The sequence below is a fragment of the Schistocerca cancellata genome, chromosome 2, assembly GCF_023864275.1.
Source record: "Schistocerca cancellata isolate TAMUIC-IGC-003103 chromosome 2, iqSchCanc2.1, whole genome shotgun sequence".
In the NCBI taxonomy this organism is placed as follows: Eukaryota; Metazoa; Arthropoda; class Insecta; order Orthoptera; family Acrididae; genus Schistocerca; species Schistocerca cancellata.
This window is the reverse complement of record NC_064627.1, coordinates 98,391,252-98,412,346: the sequence shown is the minus strand read 5'-3', so window position 1 is coordinate 98,412,346 and position 21,095 is coordinate 98,391,252.

Genomic DNA, 21,095 nt, shown 5'->3' with positions numbered 1-21,095 from the left:
ACAAGAGGAGTAACTCTTCTAATAGTTCGTGCTTTGAGTCTTTCCTGGGACAGCAGTATTAGATTCCGATGCACCACTGCAGGTTTACTGCATCCCTTGGACCTTCAAATCAACGATGAAACACAGAAATTGCATCGATATTGAACACAAAAGGCAAAATGTCGACTTATTTACAAGAGGAGTAACTCGTCTAATAGTTCGTGCTTTGAGCCTTTCCTGGGACAGCAGTATTAGATTCCGATGCACCATTGCAGGTTTACTGTATCCCTCGGACCTTCAAATCAACGATGAAACTAAGAAATTGCATCGATATTGAATACAAAATGCAAAATGTCGACTTGTTTACAAGAGGAGTAACTCTTCTAATAGTTCGTGCTTTGAGCCTTTCCTTGGACAGCAGTATTAGATTCCGATGCACTATTGCAGGTTTACTGTATCCTTTGGACCTTCAAATCAACGATGAAACACAGAAATTGCATCGATAATGAATACAAAATGCAAAATGTCGACTTGTTTACAAGAGGAGTAACTCTTCTAATAGTTCGTGCTTTGAGCCTTTCCTTGGACAGCAGTATTAGATTCCGATGCACTATTGCATGTTTACTGTATCCCTTGGACCTTCAAATCAACGATGAAACACAGAAATTGCATCGATATTGAATACAAAAGGCAAAATGTCGTCTAATTTACAAGAGGAGTAACTCTTCTAATAGTTCGTGCATTTGGCCTCTCCTGGGACAGCAGTATTAGATTCCGATGCACCATTGCATGTTTACTGTATCCCTTGGACCTTCAAATCAACGATGAAACACAGAAATTGCATCGATATCGAATACAAAATGCAAAATATCGACTTATTTACAAGAGGAGTAACTCTTCTAATAGATCGTGCTTTGAGCCTTTCCTTGGACAGCTGTATTAGATTCCGATGCACTATTGCAGGTTTGCTGTACCCCTTGGACCTTCAAATCAATGATGAAAAACAGAAATTGCATCGATATTGAATACAAAAGGCAAAATGTCGACTTATTTATAAGAGGAGTAACTCTTCTAATTGTTCGTGCTTTTAGCCCTTCCTGGGACACCAGTATTAGATTCCGATGCACCATTGCAGGTTTACTGTATCCCTCGGACCTTCAAATCAACGATGAAACACAGAAATTGCATCGATATCGAATACAAAATGCAAAATGTCGACATATTTACAAGAGGAGTAACTCTTCTAATAGTTAGTGCTTTGAGCCTTTCCTTGGACAGCAGTATTAGATTCCGATGCACTATTGCAGGTTTACTGTACCCCTTGGACCTTCAAATCAACGATGAAACTCAGAAATTGCATCGATATTGAATACAAAAGGCAAAATGTCGACTTATTTACAAGAGGAGTAACTCTTCTAATAGTTCGTGTTTTGGCCTCTCCTGGGACAGCAGTATTAGATTCCGATGCACCATTGCATGTCTACTGTATCCCTTGGACCTTCAAATCAACGATGAAACAGAAATTGCATCGATAATGAATACAAAAGGCAAAATGTGGACTTATTTACAAGAGGAGTAACTCTTCTAATAGGTCGTGCTTTGAGCCTTTCCTTGGACAGCAGTATTAGATTCCGTTGCACCATTGCAGGTTTACTGTATCCCTTGGACCTGCAAATCAACGATGAAACACAGAAATTGCATCCATATTGAGTACAAAAGTCAAAATGTCGACTTATTTATAAGAGGAGTAACTCTTCTAATAGTTCGTGATTTGAGCCTTTCCTGGGACAGCAGTATTAGATTCCGATGCACCATTGCACGTATATTGAATCCCTTGGACCATCAAATCAACGATGAAACATAGAAATTGGATCGATATTGAATACAATAGGCAAAATGACGACTTATTTGCAAGAGGAGTAACTCTTCTAAAGGTTCGTGGTTTGAGCCTTTCCTGGGACAGCAGTATTAGATTCCGATGCACCATTGCATGTTTACTGTATCCCTTGGACCTTCAAATCAACGATGAAACACAGAAATTGCATCGATATTGAATACAAAAGGCAAAATGTGGACTTATTTACAAGAGGAGTAACTCTTCTAATAGGTCGTGCTTTGAGCTATTCCTTGGACAGCAGTATTAGATTCCGTTGCACCATTGCAGGTTTACTGTATCCCTTGGACCTGCAAATCAACGATGAAACACAGAAATTGCATCCATATTGAGTACAAAAGGCAAAATGTCGACTTATTTATAAGAGGAGTAACTCTTCTAATAGTTCGTGATTTGAGCCTTTCCTGGGACAGCAGTATTAGATTCCGATGCACCATTGCACGTTTATTGAATCCCTTGGACCATCAAATCAACGATGAAACATAGAAATTGCATCGATATTGAATACAATAGGCAAAATGACGACTTATTTGCAAGAGGAGTAACTCTTCTAAAGGTTCGTGGTTTGAGCCTTTCCTGGGACAGCAGTATTAGATTCCTATGCGCCATTGCAGGTTTTCTATATCCCTTGGACCTTCAAATCAACGATGAAACACAGAAATTGCATCGTTATTGAATACAAAAGGCAAAATGTCGACTTATTTACAAGAGGAGTAACTCTTCTAATAGTTCGTGCTTTGAGCCTATTCTGGGACAGCAGTATTAGATTCCGATGCACCATTGCAGGTTTACTGTATCCCTTGGACATTCAAATCACCGATGAAACACAGAAATTGCATCGATAATGAATACAAAAGGCAAAATGTCGACTTATTTACAAGAGGAGTAACTCTTCCAATAGTTCGTGCTTTTAGCCTTTCCTGGGACAGCAGTATTAGATTCCGATGTACCATTGCAGGTTTACTGTATCCCTTGGACCTTCAAATCAACGATTAAACACAGAAACTGCATCGAAATTGAATACAAAAGGCAAAACGTCGACTTATTTACAAGAGGAGTAACACTTCTAATAGGTCGTGCTTTGAGCCTTTCCTTGGACAGCAGTATTAGATTCCGATGCACCATTGCAGGTTTACTGTATCCCTTGGACCTGCAAATCAACGATGAAACACAGATATTGCATCGATATAGAGTACAAAAGGCAAAATGTCGACTTATTTATAAGAGGAGTAACTCTTCTAATAGTTCGTGCTTTGAGCCTTTCCTGGAACAGCAGTATTAGATTCCGATGCACCATTGCAGGTTTACTGTATCCCTTGGACCATCAAATCAACGATGAAACATAGAAATGCATCGATATTGAATACAATAGGCAAAATGTCGACTTATTTGCAAGAGGAGTAACTCTTCTAATAGTTCGTGCTTTGAGCCTTTCCTGGGACAGCAGTATCAGATTCCGTTCCACTATTGCATAGTTTACTGTATCCCTTGGACCTTCAAATCAACGATGAAACACAGAAATTGCATCGATATTGCTTATAAAATGCAAAATGTCGACTTATTTACACGATGAGTAACTCTTCTAACAGTTCGTGCTTTGAGATTTTCTTGGGACACCAGTATTAGATTCCGATGCACCAATGCAGGTTTACTGTATCCCTTGGACGTTCAAATCAACGATGAAACACAGAAATCGCATATGATATTGAATACAAAAGGCAAAATGTCGACTTATTTATAAGAGGAGTAACTCTTCTAACAGTTCGTGCTTTTAGCACTTCCTGGACACCAGTATTAGATTCTGATGCACCATTGCAGGTTTACTGTATCCCTTGGACCTTCATATCAACGATGAAACACAGAAATTGCATCGATATTGAATACAAAATGCAAAATGTCGACTTATTTACAAGAGGAGTAACTTTTCTAATAGTTCGTGCTTTGAGCCTTTCCTTGGACAGCAGTATTAGATTCCTATGCACTATTGCAGGTTTACTGTATCCCTTGGACCTACAAATCAACGATGAAACACAGAAATTGCATCGATATTGAATACAAAAGGCAAAATGTCGACTTATTTACAAGAGGAGTAACTCTTCTAATAGTTCGTGTTTTGGCCTCTCCTGGGACAGCAGAATTAGATTCCGATGCACCATTGCATGTTTACTGTATCCCTTGGACCTTCAAATCAACGATGAAACAGAAATTGAATCGATATTGAATAGAAAAGGCAAAATGTGGACTTATTTACAAGAGGAGTAACTCTTCTAATAGTTCGTGTTTTGAGCCTTTCCTGGGACAGCAGTATTAGATTCCGATGCACCATTGCAGGTTTACTGTATCCCTTGGACCTTCAAATCACCGATGAAACACAGAAATTGCATCGATATTGAACACAAAAGGCAAAATGTCGACTTATTTACAAGAGGAGTAACTCGTCTAATAGTTCGTGCTTTGAGCCTTTGATGGGACAGCAGTATTAGATTCCGATGCACCATTGCAGGTTTACTGTATCCCTCGGACCTTCAAATCAACGATGAAACTAAGAAATTGCATCGATATTGAATACAAAATGTAAAATGTCGACTTGTTTACAAGAGGAGTAACTCTTCTAATAGTTCGTGCTTTGAGCCTTTCCTTGGACAGCAGTATTAGATTCCGATGCAATATTGCAGGTTTACTGTATCCCTTGGACCTTCAAATCAACGATGAAACACAGAAATTGCATCGATATTGAATACAAAAGGCAAAATGTCGTCTAATTTACAAGAGGAGTAACTCTTCTAATAGTTCGTGCATTTGGCCTCTCCTGGGACAGCAGTATTAGATTCCGATGCACCATTGCATGTTTACTGTATCCCTTGGACCTTCAAATCAACGATGAAACACAGAAATTGCATCGATATCGAATACCAAATGCAAAATGTCGACTTATTTACAAGAGGAGTAACTCTTCTAATAGTTCGTGCTTTGAGCCTTTCCTTGGACAGCTGTATTAGATTCCGATGCACTATTGCAGGTTTGCTGTACCCCTTGGACCTTCAAATCAATGATGAAAATCAGAAATTGCATCGATATTGAATACAAAAAGCAAAATGTCGACTTATTTATAAGAGGAGTAACTCTTCTAATAGTTCGTGCTTTTAGCCCTTCCTGGGACACCAGTATTAGATTCCGATGCACCATTGCAGGTTTACTGTATCCCTTGGCCCTTCAAATCAACGATGAAACACAGAAATTGCATCGATATCGAATACAAAATGTAAAATGTCGACATATTTACAAGAGGAGTAACTCTTCTAATAGTTAGTGCTTTGAGCCTTTCCTTGGACAGCAGTATTAGATTCCGATGCACTATTGCAGGTTTACTGTACCCCTTGGACCTTCAAATCAACGATGAAACACAGAAATTGCATCGATATTGAATACAAAAGGCAAAATATCGACTTATTTACAAGAGGAGTAACTCTTCTAATAGTTCGTGTTTTGGCCTCTCCTGGGACAGCAGTATTAGATTCCGATGCACCATTGCATGTTTACTGTATCCCTTGGACCTTCAAATCAACGATGAAACAGAAATTGAACCGATATTGAATAGAAATAGCAAAATGTGGACTTATTTACAAGAGGAGAAACTCTTCTAATAGTTCGTGCTTCGAGCCTTTCCTGGGACAGCAGTATTAGATTCCGATGCACCATTGCAGGTTTACTGTATCCCTTGGACCTTCAAATAACCGATGAAACACAGAAATTGCATCGATAATGAATACAAAAAGCAAAATGTCGTCTTATTTACAAGAGGAGTAACTCTTCTAATACGTCGTGCTTTGAGCCTTTCCTTGGACAGCAGTATTAGATTCCGTTGCACCATTGCAGGTTTACTGTATCCCTTGGACCTGCAAATCAACGATGAAACACAGAAATTGCATCCATATTGAGTACAAAAGGCAAAATGTCGACTTATTTACAAGAGGAGTAACTCTTCTAATAGTTCGTGCTTTGAGTCTTTCCTGGGACAGCAGTATTAGATTCCGATGCACCACTGCAGGTTTACTGCATCCCTTGGACCTTCAAATCAACGATGAAACACAGAAATTGCATCGATATTGAACACAAAAGGCAAAATGTCGACTTATTTACAAGAGGAGTAACTCTTCTAATACGTCGTGCTTTGAGCCTTTCATTGGACAGCAGTATTAGATTCCGATGCACCATTGCAGGTTTACTGTATCCCTTGGACCTTCAAATCACCGATGAAACTCAGAAATTGCATCGATAATGAATACAAAAGGCAAAATGTCGTCTTATTTACAAGAGGAGTAACTCTTCTAATAGTTCGTGCTTTGAGTCTTTCCTGGGACAGCAGTATTAGATTCCGATGCACCATTGCAGGTTTACTGCATCCCTTGGACCTTCAAATCAACGATGAAACACAGAAATTGCATCGATATTGAACACAAAAGGCAAAATGTCGACTTATTTACAAGAGGAGTAACTCGTCTAATAGTTCGTGATTTGAGCCTTTCCTGGGACAGCAGTATTAGATTCCGATGCACCATTGCAGGTTTACTGTACCCTCGGACCTTCAAATCAACGATGAAACTAAGAAATTGCATCGATAATGAATACAAAATGCAAAATGTCGACTTGTTTACAAGAGGAGTAACTCTTCTAATAGTTCGTGCTTTGAGCCTTTCCTTGGACAGCAGTATTAGATTCCGATGCACTATTGCAGGTTTAATGTATCCCTTGGACCTTCAAATCAACGATGAAACACAGAAATTGCATCGATATTGAATACAAAAGGCAAAATGTCGTCTAATTTACAAGAGGAGTAACTCTTCTAATAGTTCGTGCATTTGGCCTCTCCTGGGACAGCAGTATTAGATTCCGATGCACCATTGCATGTTTACTGTATCCCTTGGACCTTCAAATCAACGATGAAACACAGAAATTGCATCGATATAGAATACAAAATGCAAAATGTCGACTTATTTACAAGAGGAGTAACTCTTCTAATAGTTCGTGCTTTGAGCCTTTCCTTGGTCAGCTGTATTAGATTCCGATGCACTATTGCAGGTTTGCTGTACCCCTTGGACCTTCAAATCAATGATGAAAAACAGAAATTGCATCGATATTGAATACAAAAGGCAAAATGTCGACTTATTTATAAGAGGAGTAACTCTTCTAATAGTTCGTGCTTTTAGCCCTTCCTGGGACACCAGTATTAGATTCCGATGCACCATTGCAGGTTTACTGTATCCCTCGGACCTTCAAATCAACGATGAAACTAAGAAATTGCATCGATATTGAATACAAAATGCAAAATATCGACTTCTTTACAAGAGGAGTAACTCTTCTAATAGTTCGTGCTTTGAGCCTTTCCTTGGACAGCAGTATTAGATTCCGATGCACTATTGCAGATTTACTGTATCCCTTGGACCTTCAAATCAACGATGAAACACAGAAATTGCACCGATATTGAATGCAAAAGGCAAAATGTCGTCTAATTTACAAGAGGAGTAACTCTTCTAATAGTTCGTGCATTTGGCCTCTCCTGCGACAGCAGTATTAGATTCCGATGCACCATTGCATGTTTACTGTATCCCTTGGACCTTCAAATCAACGATGAAACACAGAAATTGCATCGATATCGAATACAAAATGCAAAATGTCGTCTAATTTACAAGAGGAGTAACTCTTCTAATAGTTCGTGTTTTGGCCTCTCCTGGGACAGCAGTATTAGATTCCGATGCACCATTGCATGTTTACTGTATCCCTTGGATCTTCAAATCAACGATGAAACAGAAATTGAATCGATATTGAATAGAAAAGGCAAAATGTGGACTTTTTTACAAGAGGAGTAACTCTTCTAATAGTTCGTGCTTTGAGCCTTTCCTGGGACAGCAGTATTAGATTCCGATGCACCATTGCAGGTTTACTGTATCCCTTGGACCTTCAAATCACCGATGAAACACAGAAATTGCATCGATAATGAATACAAAAGGCAAAATGTCGTCTTATTTACAAGAGGAGTAACTGTTCTAATAGTTCGTGCTTTGAGCCTTTCCTGGGACAGCAGTATTAGATTCCGATGCACCATTGCAGGTTTACCGTATCGCTTGGACATTCAAATCACCGATGAAACACAGAAATTGCATCGATAATGAATACAAAAGGCAAAATGTCGACTTATTTACAAGAGGAGTAACTCTTCCAATAGTTCGTGCTTTTAGCCTTTCCTGGGACAGCAGTATTAGATTCCGATGTACCCTTGCAGGTTTACTGTATTCCTTAGACCTTCAAATCATCGATTAAACACAGAAATTGCATCGAATTTGAATACAAATGGCAAAACGTCGACTTATTTACAAGAGGAGTAACTCTTCTAATAGGTCGTGCTTTGAGCCTTTCCTTGGACAGCAGTATTAGATTCCGATGCACCATTGCAGGTTACTGTATCCCTTGGACCATCAAATCAACGATGAAACATAGAAATTGCATCGATATTGAATACAATAGGCAAAATGTCGTTTTATTTGCAAGCGGAGTAACTCTTCTAATAGTTCGTGATTTGAGCCTTTCCTGGAACAGCAGTATTAGATTCCGATGCACAATTGCAGGTTTACTGCGTCCCTTGGACCTTCAAATCAACGATGAAACACAGAAATTGCATCGATATTGAATACAAAAGGCAAAATGTCGACTTATTTATAAGAGGAGTAACTCTTCTAATAGCTCGTGATTTGAGCCTTTCCTGGGACAGCAGTATTAATTTCCGATGCACCATTGCAAGTTTACTGTATCCCTTGGACCTTCAAATCATCGATGAAACACAGAAATTGCATCGATATTGAATACAAAATGCAAAATGTCGACTTATTTACAAGAGGTGTAACTCTTCTAATAGTTCGTGCTTTGAGCCTTTCCTGGGACAGCAGTATCAGATTCCGTTGCACTATTGCATAGTTTACTGTATCCCTTGGACCTTCAAATCAACGATGAAACACAGAAATTGCATCGATATTGCATATAAAATGCAAATTGTCGACTTATTTACACGATGAGTAACTCTTCTAACAGTTCGTGCTTTGAGATTTTCCTGGGACACCAGTATTAGATACCGATGCACCAAAGCAGGTTTACTGTATCCCTTGGACGTTCAAATCAACGATGAAACACAGGAATTGCGTATGATATTGAATACAAAAGGCAAAATGTCGACTTATTTATAAGAGGAGTAACTCTTCTAACAGTTCGTGCTTTTAGCCCTTCCTGGGACACCAGTACTAGATTCCGATGCACCATTGCAGGTTTACTGTATCCCTTGGACCTTCAAATCAACGATGAAACACAGAAATTGCATCGATATTGAATACAAAATGCAAAATGTCGACTTATTTACAAGAGGAGTAACTCTTCTAATAGTTCGTGCTTTGAGCCTTTCCTTGGACAGCAGTATTAGATTCCGATGCACTATTGCAGGTTTACTGTATCCCTTGAACCTTCAAATCAACGATGAAACAGAAATTGAATCGATATTGAATAGAAAAGGCAAAATGTGGACTTTTTTACAAGAGGAGTAACTCTTCTAATAGTTCGTGCTTTGAGCCTTTCCTGGGACAGCAGTATTAGATTCCGATGCACCATTGCAGGTTTACTGTATCCCTTGGACCTTCAAATCACCGATGAAACACAGAAATTGCATCGATAATGAATACAAAAGGCAAAATGTCGTCTTATTTACAAGAGGAGTAACTGTTCTAATAGTTCGTGCTTTGAGCCTTTCCTGGGACAGCAGTATTAGATTCCGATGCACCATTGCAGGTTTACCGTATCGCTTGGACATTCAAATCACCGATGAAACACAGAAATTGCATCGATAATGAATACAAAAGGCAAAATGTCGACTTATTTACAAGAGGAGTAACTCTTCCAATAGTTCGTGCTTTTAGCCTTTCCTGGGACAGCAGTATTAGATTCCGATGTACCATTGCAGGTTTACTGTATTCCTTAGACCTTCAAATCATCGATTAAACACAGAAATTGCATCGAATTTGAATACAAATGGCAAAACGTCGACTTATTTACAAGAGGAGTAACTCTTCTAATAGGTCGTGCTTTGAGCCTTTCCTTGGACAGCAGTATTAGATTCCGATGCACCATTGCAGGTTACTGTATCCCTTGGACCATCAAATCAACGATGAAACATAGAAATTGCATCGATATTGAATACAATAGGCAAAATGTCGTTTTATTTGCAAGCGGAGTAACTCTTCTAATAGTTCGTGATTTGAGCCTTTCCTGGAACAGCAGTATTAGATTCCGATGCACAATTGCAGGTTTACTGCGTCCCTTGGACCTTCAAATCAACGATGAAACACAGAAATTGCATCGATATTGAATACAAAAGGCAAAATGTCGACTTATTTATAAGAGGAGTAACTCTTCTAATAGCTCGTGATTTGAGCCTTTCCTGGGACAGCAGTATTAATTTCCGATGCACCATTGCAAGTTTACTGTATCCCTTGGACCTTCAAATCATCGATGAAACACAGAAATTGCATCGATATTGAATACAAAATGCAAAATGTCGACTTATTTACAAGAGGTGTAACTCTTCTAATAGTTCGTGCTTTGAGCCTTTCCTGGGACAGCAGTATCAGATTCCGTTGCACTATTGCATAGTTTACTGTATCCCTTGGACCTTCAAATCAACGATGAAACACAGAAATTGCATCGATATTGCATATAAAATGCAAATTGTCGACTTATTTACACGATGAGTAACTCTTCTAACAGTTCGTGCTTTGAGATTTTCCTGGGACACCAGTATTAGATACCGATGCACCAAAGCAGGTTTACTGTATCCCTTGGACGTTCAAATCAACGATGAAACACAGGAATTGCGTATGATATTGAATACAAAAGGCAAAATGTCGACTTATTTATAAGAGGAGTAACTCTTCTAACAGTTCGTGCTTTTAGCCCTTCCTGGGACACCAGTACTAGATTCCGATGCACCATTGCAGGTTTACTGTATCCCTTGGACCTTCAAATCAACGATGAAACACAGAAATTGCATCGATATTGAATACAAAATGCAAAATGTCGACTTATTTACAAGAGGAGTAACTCTTCTAATAGTTCGTGCTTTGAGCCTTTCCTTGGACAGCAGTATTAGATTCCGATGCACTATTGCAGGTTTACTGTATCCCTTGGACCTTCAAATCAACGATGAAACAGAAATTGAATCGATATTGAATAGAAAAGGCAAAATGTGGACTTATTTACAAGAGGAGTAACTCTTCTAATAGTTCGTGCTTTGAGCCTTTCCTGGGACAGCAGTATTAGATTCCGATGCACCTATGCAGGTTTACTGTATCCCTTGGACCTTCAAATCACCGATGAAACACAGAAATTGCATCGATAATGAATACAAAAGGCAAAATGTCGTCTTATTTACAAGAGGAGTAACTCTTCTAATAGTTCGAGCTTTGAGTCTTTCCTGGGACAGCAGTATTTGATTCCGATGCACCATTGCAGGTTTACTGTATCCCTCGGACCTTCAAATCAACGATGAAACACAGAAATTGCATCGATAATGAATACAAAAGGCAAAATGTCGAGTTATTTAAGAGAGGAGTAACTTTTCTAATAGTTCGTGCTTTGAGTCTTTCCTGGGACAGCAGTATTAGATTCCGAAGCACCATTACAGGTTTACTGTATCTCTTGGACATTCAAATCAACGATGAAACACAGAAATTACATCGATATTGAATACAAAAGGCAAAATGTCGTCTAATTTACAAGAGGAGTAACTCTTCTAATAGTTCGTGCATTTGGCCTCTCCTGGGACAGCAGTATTAGATTCCGATGCACCATTGCATGTTTACTGTATCCTTTGGACCTTCAAATCAACGATGAAACACAGAAATTGCATCGATATTGAATTCAAAACACAAAATGTGGACTTATTTACAAGAGGAGTAACTCGTCTAATAGTTCGTGCTTTGAGCCTTTCCTGGGACAGCAGTATTAGATTCCGATGCACCATTGCATGTTTACTGTATCCCTTGGACCTTCAAATCACCGATGAAACACAGAAATTGCATCGATAATGAATACAAAAGGCAAAATGTCGACTTATTTAAGAGAGGAGTAAGTTTTCTAATAGTTCGTGCTTTGAGTCTTTCCTGGGACAGCAGTATTAGATTCCGATGCACCATTACAGGTTTACTGTATCCCTTGGACCTTCAAATCAACGATGAAACACAAAAATTGCATCGATATTGAATACAAAAGGGAAAATGTCGACTTATTTACAAGAGGAGTAACTCATCTAACAGTTCGTGCTTTTGGCCTCTCCTGGGACAGCAGTATTAGATTCCAATGCACCATTGCAGGTTTACTGTATCTCTTGGACATTCAAATCAACGATGAAACACAGAAATTGCATCGATATTAAATACAAAAGGCAAAATGTCGACTTATATACAAGAGGAGTAACTCTCCTAATAGTACGTGCTTTTAGCCTTTCCTGGGACAGCAGTATTAGATTCTGATGCACCATTGCCGGTTTACTGTATCCCTTGGATCTTCAAATCAACGACTAAACACAGAAATTGCATCGATATTGAATACAAAAGGAAAAACGTCGACTTATTTACAAGATTAGTAACTCTTCTAATAGGTCGTGCTTTGAGCCTTTCCTTGGACAGCAGTATTAGATTCCGATGCACCATTGCAGGTTTACTGTATCCCTTGGACCTGCAAATCAACGATGAACTACAGAAATTGCATCGATATTGAGTACAAAAGGCAAAATGTCGACTTATTTATAAGAGGAGTAACTCTTCTAATAGTTCGTGCTTTGAGCCTTTCCTGGGACAGCAGTATTACATTCCGATGCACCATTGCAGGTTTACTGTGTCCCTTGGACCATCAAATCAACGATGAAACATAGAAATTGCATCGATATTGAATACAATAGGCAAAATGACGACTAATTTGCAAGAGGAGTAACTCTTCTAATAGTTCGTGATTTGAGCCTTTCCTGGGACAGCAGTATTAGATTCCGATGCACCATTGCAGGTTTACTGCATCCCTTGGACCTTCAAATCAACGATGAAACACAGAAATTGCATCGATATTGAATACAAAAGGCAAAATGTCGACTTGTTTATTAGAAGAGTAACTCTTCTAATAGCTCGTGATTTGAGCCTTTCCTGGGACAGCAGTATTAATTTCCGATGCACCATTCCAAGTTTACTGTATCCCTTGGACGTTCAAATCATCGATGAAACACAGAAATTGCATCGATATTGAATACAAAATGCAAAATTTCGACTTATTTACAAGAGGAGTAACTCTTCTAATAGTTCGTGCTTTGAGCCTTTCCTGGGACAGCAGTATCAGATTCCGTTGCACTATTGCATAGTTTACTGTATCCCTTGGACCTTCAAATCAACGATGAAACACAGAAATTGCATCGATATTGAATATAAAATGCAAAATATCGACTTATTTACACGATGAGTAACTCTTCTAACAGTTCGTGCCTTGAGATTTTCCTGGGACACCAGTATTAGATTTCGATGCACAAATGCTGGTTTACTGTATCCCTTGGACGTTCAAATCAACGATGAAACACAGAAATTGCATCGATATTGAATACAAAAGGCAAAATGTCGACTTATTTATAAGAGGAGTAACTCTTCTAATAGTTCGTGCTTTTGGCCCTTCCTGGGACACCAGTATTAGATTCCGATGCACCATTGCAGGTTTACTGTATCCCTTGGACCTTCAAATCAACGATGAAACACAGAAATTCCATCGATATTGAATACAAAATGAAAAATGTCGTCTTATTTACAAGAGGAGTAACTCTTCTAATAGTTCGTGCTTTGAGCCTTTCCTTGGAGAGCAGTATTAGATTCCGAAGCACTATTGCAGGTTTACTGTATCCCTTGGACCTTCAAATCAACGATGAAACACAGAAATTGCATCGATATTGAATACAAAAGGCAAAATGTCGACTTATTTACAAGAGGAGTAACTCTTCTAATAGTTCGTGTTTTGGCCTCTCCTGGTACAGAAGTATCAGATTCCGATGCACCATTGCATGTTTACTGTATCCCTTGGACCTTCAAATCAACGATGAAACAGAAATTGAATGGATATTGAATAGAAAAGGCAAAATGTGGACTTATTTACAAGAGGAGTAACTCTTCTAATAGTTCGTGCTTTGAGCCTTTCCTGGGACAGCAGTATTAGATTCCGATGCACCATTGCTGGTTTACTGTATCCCTTGCACCTTCAAATCACCGATGAAACACAGAAATTGCATCGATAATGAATACAAAAGGCACAATGTCGACTTATTTACAAGAGGAGCAACTTTTCTAATAGTTCGTGCTATCAGTCTTTCCTGGGACAGCAGTATTAGATTCCGAAGCACCATTACAGGTTTACTGTATCCCTTGGACCTTCAAATCAACGATGAAACACAGAAATTGCATCGATATTGAATACAAAAGGCAAAATGTGGACTTATTTACAAGAGGAGTAACTCTTCTAATAGGTCGTGCTTTGAGCTATTCCTTGGACAGCAGTATTAGATTCCGTTGCACCATTGCAGGTTTACTGTATCTCTTGGACATTCAAATCAACGATGAAACACAGAAATTGCATCGATATTAAATACAAAAGGCAAAATGTCGACTTATTTACAAGAGGAGTAACTCTGCTAATAGTACGTGCTTTTAGCCTTTCCTGGGACAGCAGTATTAGATTCTGATGCACCATTGCAGGTTTACTGTATCCCTTGGACCTTCAAATCATCGACTAAACACAGAAATTGCATCGATATTGAATACAAAAGGAAAAACTTCGACTTATTTACAAGAGGAGTAACTCTTCTAAAAGGTCGTGCTTTGAGCCTTTCCTTGGACAGCAGTATTAGATTCCGATGCACCATTGCAGGTTTACTGTATCCCTTGGACCTGCAAATCAACGATGAAACACAGAAATTGCATCGATATTGAGTACAAAAAGCAAAATGTCGACTTATTTATAAGTGGAGTATTTCTTCTAATAGTTCGTGCTTTGAGCCTTTCCTGGAACAGCAGTATTACATTCCGATGCACCATTGCGGGTTTACTGTATCCCTTGGACCATCAAATCAACGATGAAACATAGAAATTGCATCGATATTGAATACAATAGGCAAAATGACGACTAATTTGCAAGAGGAGTAACTCTTCTAATAGTTCGTGATTTGAGCCTTTCCTGGGACAGCAGTATTAGATTCCGATGCACCCATGCAGGTTTACTGCATCCCTTGGACCTTCAAATCAACGATGAAACACATAAATTGCATCGATATTGAATACAAAACGCAAAATGTCGACTTATTTATAAGACGAGTAACTCTTCTAACAGTTCGTGATTTGAGCCTTTCCTGGGACAGCAGTATTAATTTCCGATGCACCATTGCAAGTTTACTGTATCCCTTGGACCATCAAATCATCGATGACACACCGAAATTGCATCGATATTGAATACAAAAGGCAAAATGTCGACTTATTTACAAGAGGAGTAACTCTTCTAATAGTTCGTGCTTTGAGCCTTTCCTGGGACAGCAGTGTCAGATTCCGTTGCACTATTGCATAGTTTAAGGTATCCCTTGGACCTTCAAATCAACGATGAAACACAGAAATTGCATCGATATTGAATATAAAAGGCAAAATTTCGACTTTTTTACACGAGGAGTAACTCTTCTAACAGTTCGTGCTTTCAGCCTTTCCTGGGACAGCAGTATTAGATTCCGATGCACCATTGCAAGTTTACTGTATCCCTTGGACGTTCAAATCAACGATGAAACACAGAAATTGCATCGATATTGAATGCAAAAGGCAAAATGTCGACTTATTTATAAGAGGAGTAACTCTTCTAATAATTCGTGCTTTTAGCCCTTCCTGGGACACCAGAATTAGATTCCGATGCACCATTGCAGGTTTACTGTATCCCTTATACCTTCAAATCAACTATGAAACACAGAAATTGCATCGATATTGAATACAAAATGCAAAATGTCGACTTATTTACACGAGGAGTAGCTCTTCTAATAGTTCGTGGTTTGAGCCTTTCCTTGGACAGCAGTATTAAATTCCGATGCACTATTGCAGGTTTACTGTATCCCTTGGACCTTCAAATCACCGATGAAACACAGAAATTGCATCGATAATGAATACAAAAGGCAAGATGTCGACTTATTTACAAGGGGAGTAACTCTTCTAATAGGTCGTGCTTTGAGCCTTTCCTTTTACAGCAGTATTAGATTCCGATGCACCATTGCAGCTTTACTGTATCCCTTGGACATGCAAATCAATGATGAAGCACAGAAATTGCATCGATACTGAGTACAAAAGGCAAAATGTCGACTTACTTATAAGAGGAGTAACTCTTCTAATAGTTCGTGCTTTGAGCCTTTCCTGGGACAGCAGTATTAGATTCCGATGCACCATTGCAGGTTTACTGTATCCCTTGGACCATCAAATCAACGATGAAACATACTAATTGCATCGATATTGAATACAAAAGGCCAAATGTCGACTTATTTACAAGAGGAGTAACTATTCTAAAAGTTCGTGCTTTGAGCCTTCCTGGGACAGCAGTATTAGATTCCGTTGCACTATTGCATAGTTTACTGTATCCCTTGGACCTTCAAATCAACGATGAAACACAGAAATTGCATCGATATTGAATACAATAGGCAAAATGAGGACTTATTTGCAAGAGGAGTAACTCTTCTAATAGTTCGTGATTTGAGCCTTTCCTGGGACAGCAGTATTAGATTCCGATGCACCAATGCAGGTTTACTGCATCCCTTGGACCTTCAAATCAACGATTAAACACAGAAATTGGATCGATATTAAGTAAAAAAGGCAAATTGTCGACTTATTTATAAGAGGAGTAACTCTTCTAATAGTTCGTGATTTGAGCCTTTCCTGGGACAGCAGTATTAATTTCCGATGCACCATTGCAAGTTTACTGTATCCCTTGGACCTTCAAATCATCGATGAAACACAGATATTGAATACAAAAGGCAAAATGTCGACTTATTTACAAGAGGAGTAACTCTTCTAAAAGTTCGTGGTTTGAGCCTTTCCTGGGACAGCAGTATTAGATTCCGTTGCACTATTGCATAGTCTACTGTATCCCTTGGACCTTCAAATCAACGATGAAACACAGAAATTGCATCGATATTGAATACAAAAGGCAAAATGTCGACTTATTTACAAGAGGAGTAACTCCTCTATTAGTTCGTGCATTTGGCCTTTCCTGGGACAGCAGTATTAGAATCCGATGCACCATTGCATGTTTACTGTATCCCTTGGACCTTCAAATCAACGATGAAACACAGAAATTGCATCGATATTGAATACAAAATGCAAAATGTCGACTTATTTACAAAAGGAGTAACTCTTCTAATAGTTCGTGCTTTGAGCCTTTCCTTGGACAGCAGTGTTAGATTCCGATGCACTATTGGAGGTTTACTGTATCCCTTGGACCATCAAATCAACGATGAAACACAGAAATTGCATCGATATTGAATACAAAAGGCAAAATGTCGACTTATTTACAAGAGGAGTAACTCTGCTAATAGTTCGTGTATTTGGCCTTTCCTGGGACAGCAGTATTAGATTCCGATGCACCATTGCATGTTTACTGTATCCCTTGGACCTTCAAATCAACTATGAAACACAGAAATTGCATCAATATTGAATGCAAAAGGCAAAATTTCGACTAATTTACAACAGGAGTAACTCTTCTAATAGTTCGTGCTTTGAGCCTTTCCTGGGACAGCAGTATTAGATTCCGATGCACCATTGCAGGTTTACTGTATCCCTTGGACCATCAAATCAACGATTAAACATAGAAATTGCATCGATATTGAATACAAAAGGCAAAATATCGACTTATTTACAAGAGGAGTAACTATTCTAAAAGTTCGTGCTTTGAGCCTTTCCTGGGACAGCAGTATTAGATTCCGTTGCACTATTGCATAGTTTACTGTATCCCTTGGACCTTCAAATCAACGATGAATCACAGAAATTGCATCGATATTGAATACAATAGGCAAAATGAGGACTTATTTGCAAGAGGAGTAACTCTTCTAATAGTTCGTGATTTGAGCCTTTCCTGGGACAGCAGTATTAGATTCCGATGCACCATTGCAGGTTTACTGCATCCCTTGGACCTTCAAATCAACGATGAAACACAGAAATTGCATCAATATTGAATACAAAAGGCAAAATGTCGACTTATTTATAAGAGGAGTAACTCTTCTAATAGTTCGTGATTTGAGCCTTTCCTGGGACAGCAGTATTAATTTCCGATGCACCATTGCAAGTTTACTGTATCCCTTGGACTTTCAAATCATCGATGAAACACAGAAATTGCATCGATATTGAATACAAAAGGCAAAATGTCGACTTATTTACAAGAGGAGTAACTCTTCTAAAAGTTCGTGGTTTGAGCCTTTCCTGGGACAGCAGTATTAGATTCCGTTGCACTATTGCATAGTTTACTGTATCCCTTGGACCTTCAAATCAACGATGAAACACAGAAATTGCATCGATATTGAATATAAAAGGCAAAATGTCGACTTATTTACACGAGGAGTAACTCTTCTAACTGTTGTGCTATGAGCCTTTCCTGGGACAGCAGTATTAGTTCCGATGCACCATTGCAGGTTTACTGTATCCCTTGGACGTTCAATTCAACGATGTAACACAGAAATTGCATCGATATTGAATACAAAAGGCAAAATGTCGACTTATTTATAAGAGGAGTAAGTCATCTAATAGTTCGTGCTTTTAGCCCTTCCTGGGACACCAGTATTAGATTCCGATGCACCATTGCAGGTTTACTGTATCCCTTGGACCTTCAAATCAACGATGAAACACAGAAATTGCATCGATATTGAATACAAAAGGCAAAATGTCGACTTATTTACAAGACGAGTAACTCTTCTATTAGTTCGTGCATTTGGCCTTACGTGGGACAGCAGTATTAGATTCCGATGCACCATTGCATGTTTACTGTATCCCTTGGACCTTCAAATCAACTATGAAACACAGAAATTCCATCGATATTGAATACAAAATGCAAAATGTCGACTTATTTACAAAAGGAGTAACTCTTCTAATAGTTCGAGATTTGAGCCTTTCCTGGGACAGCAGTATTAATTTCCGATGCACCATTGCAAGTTTACTGTATCCCTTGGACCTTCAAATCATCGATGAAACACAGAAATTGCATCGATATTGAATACAAAAGGCAAAATGTCGACTTATTTACAAGAGGAGTAACTCTTCTAATAGTTCGGGGCTTGAGCCTTTCCTGGGACAGCAGTATTAGATTCCGATGCACCATTGCATGTTTACTGTATCCCTTGGACCTTCAAATCAACGATGAAACACAGAAATTGCACTCGATATTGAATGCAAATGGCAAAATGTCGACATATTTACAAGAGGAGTAACTCTTCTAATAATTCGTGCTTTTAGCCCTTCCTGGGACACCAGAATTAGATTCCGCTGCACCATTGCTGGTTTACTGTATCCCTTATACCTTCAAATCAACTATGAAACACAGAAATTGCATCGATATTGAATGCAAAAGGCAAAATGTCGACTAATTTACAACTGGAGTAACACTTCTAATAGTTCGTGCTTTGAGCCTTTCCTGAGACACCAATATTAGATTCCGATGCACCATTGCTGGTTTACTGTATCTCTTGGACCTTCAAATCAACGATGAAACACAGAAATTGCATCGATATTGAAAACAAAGGTCAAATGTCGACTTATTTATAAAAGGAGTAACTCTTCTAATAGTTCGTGCTTTGAGCCTTTCCTGGAGCAGCAGTATTAGATTCCGATGCACCATTGCAGGTTTACTGTATCTCATGGACCTTCAAATCAACGTTGATACACAGAAATTGCATCGATATTGAATGCAAATGGCAAAATGTCGACTTATTTACAAGAGGAGTAACTCTTCTAACAGTTCGTGATCTGAGCCTTTCCTGGGACAGCAGTATTAGATGTCGATGCACCATTGCAGGTTTACTGTATCCCTTGGACCATCAAATCAAAGATGAAACATAGAAATTGCATCGATATTGAATACAATAGGCAAAATGTCGACTTATTTGCAAGAGGAGTAACTCTTCTAATAGTTCGTGATTTGAGCCTTTCCTGGGACAGCAGTATTAGATTCCGATGCACCATTGCAGGTTTACTGCATCCCTGGGTCCTTCCAATCAACGATGAAACACAGAAATTGCATCGATATTGAATACAAAAGGCAAAATGTCGACTTATTTATAAGGAGAGTAACTCTTCTAATAGTTCGTGGTTTTAGCAGTTCCTGGGACACCAGTATTAGATTCCGATGCACCATTGCAGGTTTACTGTATCCCTTGGACCTTCAAATCAACGATGAAACACAGAAATTGCATCGATATTGAACACAAAAGGCAAAATTTCGACTTACTTACAAGAGGAGTAACGCTTCTATTAGTTCGTGCTTTGAGCCTTTCCTGGGACAGCAGTAATAGATACCGATGCACCATTGCAGGTTTACTGTATCCCTCGGACCTTGAAATCAACGATGAAACACAGAAATTGCATCGATATTGAATACAAAAGGCAAAATGTCGACTTATTTACAAGTGGAGTAACTCTTCTAATAGTTCGTGCTTTGAGCCTTTCCTTGGACAGCAGTATTAGATTCCGATGCACTATTGCAGGTTTACTGTATCCCTTGGACCTTCAAATCAACGATGAAACACAGAAATTGCATCGATATTGAATACAAAAGCAAAATGTCGACTTATTTACAAGAGGAGTAACTCTTCTAATAGTTCGTGCTTTGAGCCTTTCCTGGGACAGCAGTATTAGATTCCGATGCACCATTGCAGGTTTACTGTATCTCTTGGACTTCAAATCAACGATGAAACACAGAAATTGCATCGATATTGAAAACAAAAGTCAAATGTCGACTTATTTATAAAAGGAGTAACTCTTTTAATAGTTCGTGCTTTGAGCCATTCCTGGGACAGCAGTATTAGATTCCGATGCACCACTGCAGGTTTACTGTATCTCATGGACCTTCAAATCAACGTTGATACACAGAAATTGCATCGATA